Source organism: Ischnura elegans, chromosome 11, assembly GCF_921293095.1.
Source record: "Ischnura elegans chromosome 11, ioIscEleg1.1, whole genome shotgun sequence".
Classification (NCBI taxonomy): domain Eukaryota; kingdom Metazoa; phylum Arthropoda; class Insecta; order Odonata; family Coenagrionidae; genus Ischnura; species Ischnura elegans.
This window is the reverse complement of record NC_060256.1, coordinates 6,346,505-6,359,482: the sequence shown is the minus strand read 5'-3', so window position 1 is coordinate 6,359,482 and position 12,978 is coordinate 6,346,505.

The window sequence follows — 12,978 nt, the reverse complement described above, 5'->3', positions numbered from 1 at the left end:
TTTGGAAGATCAATAAGTGACAGCCTAACAATCGGAATGAACCATATTGTTTTTTATTATTTCATTATTAATTGATTGAAAAGATACTGCCACTTTTAATCTCATGTTCCACTTCGCGATTTGAAATTTTTGGGATTGCTAGAAATAGTCTCCCAAGCCTATTTTTTATTGAACTTTATTTTTAACGTATCAGGTATAAAGTTAAGATGTAGTAGTTTAAGTTCGATCATGAAAATCCATTGCCCATTCTCAATCATTTTATTAGTAGCGCAATATAACTGTTTATGTGAGGGATTTGTATTGGCGTGTGATCCTTTGCTTTTAGTAATTATTTTTTTTACTCCGCGCGAGTAACGGCTCATTTTAAAGGCTTTTTTTTCTCAGGAACGGTTCATTTCAGTGTCACAATCGTATCTTACCTCGTGAAATGAATGACTCATCGAGCGTTTCACTTTAATAACTAACAGCTCTCAGAATGCGATGATTTTCATTCGTAAATAAAATATAACACCCTCTCCCCCCAGGCATTGTCCCTTGAAATAATTCACCTTGTCATGGCCAATACGAGTACTGTGTTAATAGCCTTAGGCGCTGCTTTCGAATATGTTACGGGCATCGACTAAAGCTCCCTTAAAGAGACAGTTTTGCCAATTCACTCCTTTCTCAGGAGGGTATTCTTCAGTATTCTTCAGTATTCTTTTGTTTGTGCTTCGCTGGGTTCTCCGTCTCCCGAGGGCCGGCACGATAAGCATTTCTCTGCGGTTAGGTGATGTTCATGTCGTGAAATGGTTAGTTGATTCTTTCCAAATGCCTATGCAATAAATTTGCTCGCGAATATTTGAGTAGAGGACCATCAAAGTGCCCTCTAGATTTCTTATCATCCACTCCATATTAAACTTGGTTTAAGAATTTGCCACACGCGTCGCTCACGAGCAATCTGGTCTGAATTTCACGGAAAAGTGAGCCTTAATTAGGGCTGCTAGCCAAATTTTTATAATCCTATTGACGAATGATATCAAACCAATAACTTTTCCCTTCTATTTTTCGCATATTTCAAAATTAATGTGCTGCAAAATAATGTAAAATTGGATTGGAATTATTCAGTGATCTAACGATCATAATGGAAATACAGTTAATGTTAAGGATTAATCAATTGAAAGTTGTTTAGATTGCCTCAAAATAACATATGAAGTGGAATCGCCGCGGTTCAATTGTTTTACACACCACTAAAAACGGACTGTTTTGAAGCGTAAAGACATGTGGAGTTCGTTCATTTTGAATTTTCCGATTGGATGTAATGATAAATGGACAATTCGTCGTAGGCAATGGCCTACTTCATCCCTTGAAAACCAATTCCCCATATATATAGCAGAATGAATCTATCGAATTGTTGCAAGTTCTCTGCATGTTCGTTTAACACAATATACGACGTGGCGTGGTGTACGACACAGCGTAACACCACATTGTAACACCATGATCAACACGAAACTGAAACATTTGTTTCACGCGACAATGTGGTGTACATCCTGGGGCCTTTTTTCATTTGTCTGTCAATTATACGAAAGGGAGCCGACGAATGATTGAGAGTAGAATACGAAACCTTTATCCGTCAATAACGCCTAGGTTTTAGTGTATGCAGTGTAGAATGACAATAAATCTTTGCAACCCAAGGGCAGGGGTACGTTTCCGGGGGTCTTGAGCTATAGAAAAGAATGCTCCTGGGATGTAGCCAAGTAACATTTCTTGGATTAAAATAAAAATTGAGAATTATGCACTCAAAAGACGGAAAACACAAATTAAATACCAAAAATACATCCGTCAAAAATTTTTCAATTGATTATGGAAACACGTCAACCTGCCATAAAAAACTTTACGTGCTGGAACTTTCTTAATGAGGTATTCGCAATCAGCATCTCGAAATCTATTCGGTACACCCTTTCACCCTCGTGGGAGGATTTTAATGCCGACCAGTGTTATTCTTTCACTATCAAGGGTCGAAAAGGGTAAGTGCTAACAAGACATGCTAGGGGACTTCTCTGAAATTGAAGGGTTTTCTTGGCTTACGCTATATTTTTTGGCGTCGGAGGAACATTTATTATTATTCAATAGTGTTCTATTGCAGTAGAAGAACTTCTAGCTCACGCAAAAACTTTTTTTCACTGACAGTTCAAAAATTATACTGATCAGAAACAGAAAACGCAACGCTAAAAAACGCTCATTCTCAATTTATCTCTTCTTTCTCAAATAAAAAGTAAATACACTTAATTAATTGCAGTTTTTCTATAAGTTACGATAGTTATCAACTTGAGCATAGAAAAATATGTTGTTTATTCCTCATAGCGTGTAAGAACTGTATGTTCTTTCCATGAAACAATATTTGAGGACAGAAAAGTTAATGGCCCTCATAGTATGATAAAAATTAATGATTTCTGTTGTGCGTCTGTTGCCTGTTTGGCAATGTGCCCTGCGATGGCGTTGGAAGCAATGTGATGACCTCCCTGCACAGTTCTCTATTGCGGGAAAATCGGTTTACCTTTCTGACGACATGTGTTTCTGAGGAGCGAGATGATGGAAATTCAAATGAGGTCTTCTTCGAGCCACCAACGTTGTGAGGGAGTATGCCTCGCCCACCCGCTTCAAGCTTCATTCGTGCTGGCTGCGTTGCATTCGATAACCTTTTACTTAATAATAATTGACGTTCTACTCGACTTCCTTATCTCTCTCCTTTTCACTTTCGATGCTTTTAACTCTTCCGCTCGTAAGAATGCTTGAATGCGCTCCTGGCCCAACCCCACTCCTTAGCTCTCTCGTCTCTGAAAGTTTGTTGACAGATAGTAGCGATAGCAATCAGTTTCTTCGAGCATTAGCAAGGATGAAGAATATTTTGAATACAGCAAAAACCATCATCGTGTCATCGTCATCATTTCACCTTGTTACTTGCGCATAAAAATATTCACTAAATACTCGAGAAAAGTATTGTTACAGTATTGTTTTTTTGCAAATATAAATATAAAATTCTTGCGCTTTCCTTAACTGAATTTTAGAAGGTATTTTTTACTACAAGAACCCTGAAAGTAATAACTCATTTATTAATAACATAAGTTTAGTCCCCCAGCAAATAATTCATATCGATTTTTGACTAGTTCACTTTGTGGAAACTCATTATAATAAAATACAAACAGCTGTAGTAAGCTCTTATGAGAACAGGTCTTGATATTACTTTGCGAGTCTTGATACTGAGAGGCGAATCGGCGTGGAAAATTACTTCAGCCGTTTCAAGAATTCACGGTTATAATTTCGTAGTTTTTGGCGTCGCCGATTATGTCCACAGCTTTACCAATCGCCTGTTTAAAGCACTCAATTTGGTCGAAGTAAATGCCAAGGATGAATACTTGATAAATTAATTACCAATTGTAAATTAGTATTTTAAATTGTGAGATTGGGAGTACAAAGACGCTAAGAGCGAAATTATACGACGACTCTTGTCCGTTATGCCCGCATTTTACTAAATTGATCTTATCTCTTTGTCTGCATCAGACATGTCATTGAAGCTCGAACCGTGCATAGCCAAGATAAGCACTTATTTAATGCTAAAGTTGGGTCACAATTAAATGACGTTTTCCGAGTTACGGGTTACCAAAGTTTGTGCTTCGCTTGAACCCATTGAAACAAACGGGTGCAATTATTGTTCTGATGTTGATAAATACTCTTCAAGTGCGGTTGCGAAGTAAATATGCTACCAAAGGACACTCCGCATTGAACAAGATAAATATTAATGCAATTATTTCTTATGCGTTACTTGGTTATATGTTTACAAATTCGATGTCACGTGATTTCTTCTCCGATATTAGTCCCCATCCTCCTCTCCAATTTTCCAATCAGTTTCCACACGTCACTTCCGCTTGAATCCATTTTCCAGGAAATTTCAGCTGATGTTAACCCTCAAGTAGTCGTGCAAGATAAAGTTACGTAACCACTCGCGTCGGGTCGTATTGGTCGAGAATTTAAACGAGTAATGATGCTCACATGATTGGAAAAAATCTGGGTTTTAGTAATAAAAAGGCGTGATAGTTATAAGACAGCTGGCGATAGTAAAAAGAAGTTATCATATTGTTTTTCCATATGATCCAGTGGTCTAATACTTATTTTTACTGCTAATTTGCAAGTATTGTTCTTGTATGTCAATTCATAGATGTGAACTTATTTTTTTAAATCAAAAGTGTTTTCATGAAACGTAAAAGTATTTGTTGTTTAAATGAAAACAAGAATGGCTTGGTAAAATTACATAAAAAAGAATTTATATACTTTTCTCACTCTTAGTATAAATATGCTTGCAATGGTTTATTAAAGATACGCAAAGACTCTCAAAAATTAAATAAATATATATGACAGTATGTTTTATTCATTTAAAAATCCTCTCCGGTTAGCTAGACCCAACGCGACTTTCTGGATATTAATCCTTCCTCAGTATATGTATAAGCCTATTACTTCCTCCTCTTGTCTAACAAGGGGAGTGTCGAAGTGAGGGTCTCAGATTTCGATCTAACTTAGTAGTGTCGTAGTCCATCGGGAGCTGACCACGAATCATCCCCCATATGGGGTAATATAACCGATAGTTTTAACAAGAACGAGGTTAGACATTTACAGGTTGGTTTTATTTTCTCAGAAATACGGTCTCAACAACTAGGAGCGGTGGTAACGGTACTTGACTCCTACCCGGAGATCCTATGTTTGATTCTTGGCGGCGTCATAATTTTTTTCTACCTTTCATTTTACAAAAGGCTGCTGTTCATCATCATATCCATGATTTTCAATGAAAATTTTATTTTTATGAGTTGAAATCTCTTTCTGGAATGTGGTAGCGTCAGATGTTCTCTCATTTTTTCATACGGTAGCCTAGTTTCATTTACGTTATTGAGCCCGTTTTTCTGAGGGAACATTATAAGCCTGTCAATGCTTAACCTTGTTTATTGTTTACACTATTGGTTACATAACTTCATATGGGGGATGATCCGTGGTCAGCTCCCGATGGAATGCGACACTATAAAGTCTGATTGAAATCCGAGACCCACTTCTGTGACGCTCCCCTTGTTAGTCAACCGAATCTCTCAAAGAAAGGACTTCTTATATCCTTCTCAATGCAAATTAAATACTATTCTGATGATGGGCTCGTCAGTCGTAAGGCTAAATATGTTTTCAAGCTCAACTGTATTCAAATGCTTAAAACCATCGAATGTGCTAGTCGACTGTCTTTCTCTCTCGGTGGAAATATTTTTGTGGTTTTCCTTGGGGGATATTAAGGAGATAATCAGGTATTGTCGTTTACGTTGAGGCATGTTAAGGGTAATTCAAAGGAACTCCTCCAATGGTGCGATACTAAGTACTAGGGATGGTCGGATCGGATACCTCGGATTCAAATATCCGCGGATATTGCCCTAACCAACTAACAAAAATGTATATGGGAAATACATGGATCGGCGGATACGTTATAAGTGAAAATAAAATGGTACTATAAAAGAGAAGAAGAAACAACATTAGGTACACACTTTCGCAGATTTGTATGTGGTGAAAAACATCTTTGCTCAGAAACAGACAGAGAGAGACAGAATCCCTCACATCTTTTGGATAGGTAACTGTTCCATAATGGCGCTCCGACAACAGAAAAAGGTTTTTCATATGTGGTCGTTCTGTGTTGGGGGGTGATGAGAAAATCGGAAATGGGAAAGATTTTTTAAGAGGTAACCTATCTTTCCCCTCTATTTACCGAATTCTTATTGTGAATTTTTATTCTGAGTGCAAGATCCCTTAGTCAATTTGGATCACCAGGTGAAAAGGCTCAAGACTCCCTGGAGGATTCTCATTACCCCAAACGCCCATTTATATATAAGATAGATGGCTGCCATATCTTAAAACACTCTATTCATAGCATTCACTGCCATATCTTAAAGTACACTTATCTATTCCCATCACTCTGCCATTGTACATGCCTCCTGAATTTACGAAATACCGTTAAAGGCACCACCAGGGTGAGTGGGACGGGGTGATTCCACACTAATTGGCAATCAGCACTCATCCTAGCCACCAATCAGACACGCCTTCTCTCACCGGACACTGGCCAAGCACACACAAGAGATTGAGATGTGATTAGCTCAGAAACTAAGAGAATGCCAAGGATAAGAACACGCTACGGTGCAAACAAAATTATGAGTTAATCATAGAAAAAGGAAAATTTAGCATGTTATCTGATTCATGCATGAGTCATAACACGCCTAGAAATGCATGCCCAAGGCTGGTACTGATTATTACAGTAAGTGTGTACATTTACAGCCTATTTTGTCTATTCCGACTCAAACTATCCTAGAGCTAAAACTATTGCAAGAATTATGAATTACTAATGCTGGCATCGGAAAACGAGCAAGTATTATTTCTGGGAAAGACTGATTGCTGAGCAGTTGGCCAGTGTATGAAATTCTTCGAAAGTCTTTTCGGTCTAGTCTTACCGGACTCAAGCAGCGACATCACCTTTAGCTACATTTATGAGATAGATATACAAGGATTTTACCAAAGTGGATTTTTAATTACATTTCATCGCAAATATTTTGAACCTGAATTAGAAAGATTTACTCAAAATTACCTCTGTAAATTTATATAGTGAGTCTTATTTTAAAATAATGAAACACTGACTTGCAATTTTCCACAAAAATAAAATTTTACTTCGACTCGAGTTTCAATGTTACTACATCATTTTCAAGGTACCTAGGTACCAAGGTAAAGTAGTAACATTGAAACTCGAGTCGAAGTAAAACTTTATTTTTGTGGAAAATTGCATTCGATGCTTTACAATCTAAACAAAAATTGATATCGATAGAAAAATACGAAGGGGAGAGAAAGAGAGATTCATTAAATATATATCACAAATTATTATTTGGCACTGATATTGTAGGGAGGAATGCGATGATAATAAAATAGAGGCTCTTGTTGATCACTCTTTTCCAAAATCATAATGAACTTATTATTCATACTGTGTAAAAAATAAAACCATGGTCTATTGCGCAATTATCTAAAACACTGTATTGAAGAATAATTTGTTCTAAATTCAAATCAAACTAGAACGCGGATTAATTTAAAAAAAAAATATGCTTTGGGATACCGGTGAGGCATGCGCGTTGCATGTATTGTTATTTTGTGGTCAATTCGCGCCATTTGGGAAACAAAAAATTTCAGTAAATCGGCTGTGAATTGCGCCTGAATAATACTTAAAGTTGTTGGTGAAGTTTATTCGGGATTGCCACCGGATAAGGTTCTCCATCTCTGCCGACGTTTCGATGGCCGAGTCGTCCATCGTCATCAGGGCATCATAGCCCTGCGTAGATAGATATACAAGGATTTTACCAAAGTGGATTTTTAATTACATCATAGCCCTGATGACGATGGACGACTCGGCCATCGAAACGTCGGCAGAGATGGAGAACCTTATCCGGTGGCAATCCCGAATAAACTTCACCAACATCATACGCCGAGAAAACCTCAGATCTTTCTTCAATACTTAAAGTTAATTTCATCATAGGCTAGTAGCCGACATTATGGAATGTATCTTAATGCCGAAAAATGGAGGGTCAAAGAATGGTTGCCTCTGGGCTAGTGGTCATCTCAGCAGACGTGTAGCTGCTAGAGGAAAACTTTCTCTAGCGACTCCCTTGAGAATGATGGGTCATGTCCCGTCCCATAATAATTACAGCAAACTCTATCCCGTAAGCTCCACAATCATTTTTTACTATCTAACCAAGTGTCTTTGTATGCCCACCATAGGTCAAGAAGAAGTTAGTTCTGGAGGGGCAACGAATAAAGCTTGATGAGTAATCGCATTTGCACGCGCGGTTAAATTCCTGTATTTCCTTTATTTTAAGTGGAAACAGCAGCTGGTGCACTGCCTCCCTTACTTTACGTCTCATGGGTGACTATGCTTCAGATGATGGCGAAATATGGCGCACGTTATTCCATTGTATGGATATTTATGAGTCCCCGTTTCGCCGTATGCCTTCGATTTTGATTTTACTCTGTCGTATGCCGCGGTGAGGGCTGGTCTTTTATCCCTCGCTTCGTATCATCATTGGAAATGTTCTACAAGAGAAGAATTAACCTATATTCCGTACAAAACCATAGCTAGCATTTACTAGGGCGGTTAACACGACGCATCACTCCTGCTCAAACGGATTGCCAGTATTTGCTTTCTTGCTTAGGGACTAAAAAGGTTGTGTACTGCCTTATCCGTAGAAAGAGGTCGTGGCTTTAGGCCTTCAGCATGACGCAGTTCAGAGCTGATGGTGGAAAAAAATTCGGATCGGTGCGAAGCCACTCAGAAAATAGTTCCGTTGCTGGGAAACCATGTGACGATGGTGTTGGAATTCATTTCTGAGTGGTGTGCTTTTTCCGTCTTTTGAAGTGATTATTTGTAATTTCCAATTACAAGAAAGAAGCAGTGTGTGCATCTAAAACACGCAAATCGTTCGTTAGGCACTGTGAATTGAATTGGTGGAGTACGAAAATATCTAAATTTGGAAATCAGTTGTTCAGTGAAAGATATAGTGTTAAGTGTGTTGGATGATGTGCGTGTGGAAGCATCTTGTGGAGATTGTGCAGTTACATTGTGCAGTTTTTTGTGTCACCACGAGAGTTACAGAAGTGGAATAATGATACTAGGATCTCAGGATTTGGCTTCATTCTCCTGTAAAGAGTCAAGTGCTCCAGATCCAAGGAAACAACCAAGTAGCTATAATTTTCACCTTTTTAAAGTACTCGTAATTATCTTATTTTTTAATGCAGTTGATTGGGAGAACACAATTATATTGACCTCATTAATTATACCGGGTGCATTTAGAATTCTTCACCTTCACAGTGTGGTATCAGTACATCCCGGACATAAAAATCACCTGCTATCGCCGCTAAAAAGATACAACGTTGAAATTTAAGCACTTGTATGAAATTCTGCCGAAGCTCTGTAGGGTCGCGTCATGTATCGTGTTAATCATTGTTTATTCGACTGCATTCATGAATTAAAAGAAATTTAATCATAAAAGTTTAGTTTCTGCGGTGGAAAGAGTAAAGAAGAATACGCGAAAAACTATGAGAACTGCGAAACAGTCGTCTTCATCATCTCCTCACGAGCAATATATTTGAGTTGGTACATTTCATTGTATTTATATAGAGAGAACGATATCTCTGCATTACATATAGCTTTTTAAAATGAAATTTTACCTATTCTTTGAGATTTTAAATAGCCGAAAGTTAGACATCAGTTTCTGAGGTGTAGAAAATGACATGAATATCGAAGTTATGTATGTGATATGGGAAAAATATTCCCAAAAATCTCAAGTGAAGAAATGTTTATATTGTTCCTCTTGAAATAAACCACAAAAACGAATATTACCTGGCAGTGGACACTACTAAAGTAGGAGCCGGAATTGTTGTCCAGAATAGACGCCGAATTGGCAATGCCGCTGAATCACGCCTTCGTTTCGGAGAACGGAAATCCCTTCTCTCATGAGTCGTTGAAAATGAGTATGTATGCAGTTATTCGAGGAATGGAATTTGACAACAAGAGCGACTGTTATGATGGGATGCGCAAAAGTCATGGTCTCCTATCAAGCGTGAATTCCTCACGGAGTTGAGTTACGAAATCCCCCGAAGCCCTCATTTCATCTGCGGAAAGCATTATCGTGAAATGCCCCATCATAATAATCATTGTGATGGTCACATTCCCTTCTTCGACGAGCAACATGCTTCTTTTAGACCGTACCGAAGAAAAGGCCCAACTCAGTGGGTTTGTTGTTCTCCGGTGCGGAGGCCTGCTTCAGCGGCCTGGCATTATAGAGGGTATTGTTGGTCCGCAAGAACTAAAAATTCCGTAACTCTGCTTTGAATAATCTTAAGCTGGTATTAGCCAAAATTACTCTTCAAATAATAGGATATTAAGTAAGATAGTTGTGCCTACCCAGTGAAAAAAATCTTGATGACCGGAAGTCCTCTAAATTCCATTTCTGAGGCGACGCACGGTTTATTCTGATATAAATAATAAGTTATTGATTGATCTGATACATAATAAGTCAATTCTGCGGAAAGTTTCGCTTCACGAGTGATATTTGAGTTCGCGTCTGAGCGAACGAATGAATACGAAAATAACGTAATATTCTAAGTGATGTGTGTTTAGGTTTTATTTCCCACCTGTCTTTCAATTTATGCCAGAGACGAACTCAATTAATTATTATCTGTTCATGGTTTTCTAAGTGTTGGATAATTATTTATTATTAAAGTATTCAACCGATTAAGGTAGGTTTGCCAGGAGCACTTATAAAGCATTCAGGGAAACTTCTCTTCCTTAAGCACTTCCCACTTCCATTCACAATAAGGCCAACTCCCTTGCATTCTTTCTGAAAGCCCATTCTCCCCCTTCCTCTCCCTCACATTCTACCCTCTAACATTGTTTCCAACATCCACTCTTCCCAAAGTACTCCCCCACCCATACCCTCTGTATATTCCGCATCTCATCCAGAAGCTCTCTCTCTCTCTCCTAACCCACCATTTCCAGCACTTTGCCGTTCCTCCTCCTTTACGTACACATTAATTTCTCCATTCTTTAAGTATGCTGCCTTCCAGTATTAGAATAAGAATTGGAAGAGGTCGGATAGCTATAAATATCTTTAATAAACACATGTACCTGTCGAATATTTAACTTGACGAGGGAATTTCAAACGAATTGAGCCCGGGGAAAGATTAGGAACACATAAAAATCAAATACAATACATTAAAATATTTTAAAGTCGAATCACCGATGAAAGGCCATTAAGCTAACTTAAGCTAAACGGTTCCTCATAAATGTGCTGAGAATTGAAGGTCGCGGAAGGTAGAAGATCGGTCTGATAGTCACTTATTACTGCCATGGATTGCATCGGCGGAGCACATGTGTCAAAGTGAATATAATGAAATTTTCGATCTTCTTCTTCTTCTATTATATACAAGAGGTGCGCAATTCCAATAATATGACGTCAACTTTGAAATCCCAGCTTCAGTACTAATGCGGGAAATGGCGAAAGTTAGCAAGGGAAACAGTCATAAATAGACTTTAATTAAGGATAAATTCACTCCCCTATAGGGAATCCTCAGCAGGGGTGTTCGCATATAGTTACCCTTTTCCCTGTCCTTATATCCACTGAGCTATGCAAACGGTACCCACTAATTTCTGAATAATCATCAAACAGTATGAAATGTTGCCAAAAATATCATTTACTATGGGTGTAGAGGGCCGCAGATGAGAAATAGTGGGCTATTGAGAAAAGAATGAAAAGTTACGGGACAGGAGGTGAGTCATCTGTCTTTTTGGAGAATTTAGTCTTCAGATTTGAGAGAGTGAGACGACGTATCGCCTGGGTAAGAATTGATAGCCCTGTATAGACTCCAATTTAACTTGAATTTAAATTCATTGAATTAATTTTTTTCACTCACGTATTCAGGATTATTCCAGTGAAGTTTTTCTCCACCGGCGTGCTCGTGCCATATGTTCTTCTCGCACCAAATTTCTTCTCACTTCTTGCTCATATCTGTGACAGCATCCCCGACGAACACCATCATTAACACCCAGAAATACGCTTAGTTCAGCGGTACTGAAAAATTACACAAAAGAGAACGACATGAGAAAGGTTTTTGGAAGTTGGTATACCAGATAATAATTTTATGAATCTTGTGGTTTGAACAAATTGTAAACTTTAAATTATCATATTCACCTTCATCACTGATAATGAGACGATCAAATACAAAAATCAGCAACAGAGAATGTTAATTACTGACCACATTTGTTCGATGTAAATTATATCTTTCTGTGAAACAGGGAGGTAATCCGAGAAATGATAAAATTCAAGGAATTATAATCGGGGTGCCCATTACTATGGCACGTAGTTCACCATTGAAATTTGGGATTGGGTTTAGAACTATATTTTATCTATACTTTACTAAGTAAGTTCCGAGTTCTAGTATATTGGAATTGATTCATGGGACTTGCACATTAACTTTCACGTAATCAAGATCTCTCTCGTGTATTTCTGCTCCTCAAGCACGTCCGTACCAAATTTTCCCATCGCCCCGTACTCACATTCTCTATAAGCAGTAAAACAGATCCAATGCAGTTACTTAGGGTCATTACCGGGAAAAACGGTAACAAAGAAGTATGCTGCGGAAATGCAGATAAGATACAGAAACTAAAAGATAAATACAAAAAACAAGAGAATGAGAGAGATTAAAAAAATACTAAGACGGTTTTTTCCTGACAATCTATCGGAGAATACCGAAGTTTGAAATAACATCATTTTTACCAGTATCACTCCTTGAGGAGCTGTTGAGTGGATAGCTAACTAATGCAATTGAATCACGAAATAATAAAAATCGAGCATATCTTGTGTATTATGATAGCATTTTGCCGACAACTGGCGCACTAAGAAATGGAATACAGATTATGATAGCAGTAAAAGCCCACAAAATTATAATGATTTACTCACTCACTAAATCACGGTCATTCAGGAGAATATCATCCCAACAAGCCGCTGTTTGCAACAGGTAATCGTTCCACTCTAACCTCTCATGCACACATTACCTCACTCCTTTCAAATTTCTGAAGCTTGCCCTTTGTGTAAGCCGATGTTGATGAAGTTAGGGACGGTGGTCCGTTGGTGTAGTCACTGCGACACTAACAGATTGAAAGTGGTTTTTGAAAGGACATTGGATAATGAGTCACAGTCTCCTGACGGTTAGCAAGACGAGAAATTACGTCAAAGTTAGGAGGTGGGGGGATTAGTAATGGAATTAGGCCACGTCCGGTTGAATAGAGCACTGAAACCGTGTAGAGTCAAAAACGCCCAATCACTGAAGCTATCGAACATATTACGCAACACAAGGAAATGATACGAGCTCTTTGGAAACTAAATTATTTTA